This window comes from Schistocerca americana, chromosome 2 (assembly GCF_021461395.2).
Source record: "Schistocerca americana isolate TAMUIC-IGC-003095 chromosome 2, iqSchAmer2.1, whole genome shotgun sequence".
Lineage (NCBI taxonomy): Eukaryota > Metazoa > Arthropoda > Insecta > Orthoptera > Acrididae > Schistocerca > Schistocerca americana.
The window spans coordinates 156,391,309-156,394,215 of NC_060120.1; the positions used below are offsets into that span (position 1 = coordinate 156,391,309).

The 2,907-nt window shown below is 44.2% G+C and overlaps 1 non-coding gene across 1 annotated transcript; it reads left to right on the forward strand.

Annotated features, from left to right (window-relative positions):
* Window positions 1-2,537: 2,537 nt before the first annotated feature.
* Trnap-cgg lies at window positions 2,538-2,612 on the forward strand. Its single transcript has one exon. It is a non-coding gene; the product is annotated as a tRNA-Pro (tRNA).
* Window positions 2,613-2,907: the final 295 nt, after the last annotated feature.

Below are 2,907 nucleotides of genomic sequence, written 5' to 3' on the forward strand. Positions count from 1 at the left end.
TCAACTCATTTCGTCGTGAAATGTACTGTGGGCACTCTGTAGAAGTCGTAGATTGTTTCTACCCAGTTAAACTCCGAACCTGTTAAAGTTTTAGAAGTTCTTATTCAAAGGAGGGTGATTCAGCGACATGAGAGGGAAATTCCACATCCCATGCTAGACACATTAAATGTATATAACTCATTATAACGTAGACATTTTAAGTGAATAGTAAACCTTCTCATTTGATAATTTCTTTTCTTGCACGTGTGCTACTACATGAAGGCTGAAATGGCTCTGAGCACTATGGGACTTAACATCTATGGTCATCAGTCCCCTAGAACTTAGAACTACTTAAACCTAACTAACCTAAGGACAACACACAACACCCAGTCATCACGACTACATGAAGGTATTTAACAATGTTTATCATAGTATGTGCACAATTATCGTACAATTTTCTGGTGAGAGCTTGTATTCATGACAGTGTCATGCATGCATCTGCACTATTTCATTATATTATTATTTAATTCCCCTCGCTCACGCACAGATGAACGGTGATTTTGTCAGAAAGTAAAACTTGTTTTAAAGTAAGTAGCAGACAGGGATGTCACCATACCACTACAAAGTCCTAATTTGTAAAATGTATTACTTATGTTGAACATAAGGACTCCTCCCGAACAGGTATTGGAAGATGCTGACCGACCGCCGTGTCATCCTCAGCCCACAGGCGTCAATGGATGTGGATATGGATGGGCATGTGGTCAACACAGCGTTCTCACGGCTCTACGTCAGTTTACAAGACTGGAGCCTCTACTTCTCAGTCTAGTAGCTCCTCAGTTTGCCCCACAACGGATGAGTGCACCCAGCTTGTCAACAGCGCTCGGCAGAAAGGATGGTCATCCATCCAAATGCTTGTCCAGTCCGACAGCGCTTAACTACGGTGATCTGACGAGAACCAGTGTAACCAATGCGGCGAGGCCATTGGCTGAACATAAGGCATGTCATACATTTTAGTTGAAACATGGGGTCATTCAGTTCTGCGCAGCTGTAAGTGGTCGCCGATTTGCTTCGTAGTGAACATCATATCTCGTACATCAGCACTATCGAACACTATCCCTAGGGCTGCTGACCCTGTAGCTGAATTTCAACTTGGACAGCGCCCAGGAATAGGCCCACCACGTCATCGATATATCACATTCTTTGCCAAGTATTAAGGCGAACTTTTCACAAGTGAGGTCAGTAATGAAGCACTGTTGACCGTGTATTTCGAAACCGTATGAAAGGCTAACCAACTGTAGATAACCTCATAGCCTCTTTTTGATCGTCATCACTGCTCATTTTCAATAGCACTCACGCATTACTCACAGAAATACCTCTGCTTATCGTTATTAATTACAATGAACTTGATAAAATGCAGTTACAGTTCCACATTTCCTCAGTTCACCTCAAAGACTTTGAACAGGTATACCCAAATCGATAAGCGTTTTAACAATGTACTATACAATACGAAACGTTTTACCGAACAGGAAGAAAATAATATGCGATAACCACAAAAATCCTTATATGAAATACAGATTTTTCTCATAGGATTAAAGCTTGATTCACCCACAGGCTTTTCCTACCTCCGCAGCGGTTACGCCTCTGTACGGCAGAGGCGTTCTGAGTTGCCATAGTTTCTCTGCAGTAGATAAAAAATACGTAATGAATTAACTTTTTGAGAACGTAAGTTAAGTGAAAATGTAGAATGGAGCGCCATGTTATCGCGACATCTTTAGCGTCAGGCGGACCGATTTATGTGTCCCGGGAAAGAAGTGGGTTGTACCAATAGTAGCAGGTTTGCGTGGGGGGGGGGGGGGGGGGGGGGAGGGAAGGGGATGAGAACAACGGTGAAATTTTTCCTCTGCTAAAACTGTGAGTAGCATACGACCTCCCTCTGAACAAACAGGTAAAGGGAGTGACGTGAAGTCTCATCTCCCCTGAACATCCGAAAGTAAACATCTACTGTTAATCGTTCTTAAACTGAATGAGATTTTCACTCTGCAGCGGAGTGTGCGCTGATATGAAACTTCCTGGCAGATTGAAACTGTGTGCCCGACCGAGACTCGAACTCGGGACCTTTGCCTTTCGCGGGCAAGTGCTCTACCAACTGAGCTACCGAAGCACGACTCACGTCCGGTACTCACAGCTTTACTTCTGCCAGTACCTCGTCTCCTACCTTCCAAACTTTACAGAAGCTCTCCTGCGAACCTTGCAGAACTAGCACTCCTGAAAGAAAGGATATTGCGGAGACATGGCTTAGCCACAGCCTGGGGGATGTTTCCAGAAAGAGATTTTCACTCTGCAGCGGAGTGTGCGCTGATATGAAACTTCCTGGCAGATTAAAACTGTGTGCCCGACCGAGACTCGAACTCGGGACCTTTGCCTTTCGCGGGCAAGTGCTCTACCAACTGAGTTACCGAAGCACGACTCACGTCCGGTACTCACAGCTTTGCTTCTGCCAGTACCTCAGGAGACGAGGTACTGGCAGAAGTAAAGCTGTGAGTACCGGACGTGAGTCGTGCTTCGGTAGCTCAGTTGGTAGAGCACTTGCCCGCGGAAGGCAAAGGTCCCGAGTTCGAGTCTCGGTCGGGCACACAGTTTTAATCTGCCAGGAAGTTTCGTTCTTAAACTGCATTAGACAGCAACATGAAAGCTAGCAAAATTAAACATAGTTCTGTCTTTCCATTTTTTGTCAGAGAAAACTAACACAACCCCGCTGCAAGAACAAATAATATTATAAACTTTATAGGACAAAAATCAGCCGAACAGCTATGACTACACTTCCACTGATGAATCACGTGTAACAAGGCATTTTAAGAACATATGAGAGGAAAAGTATGGGTATTTGTGTAAATGTGTCCTCTAACTCTTCACCAACACATTTAAAAT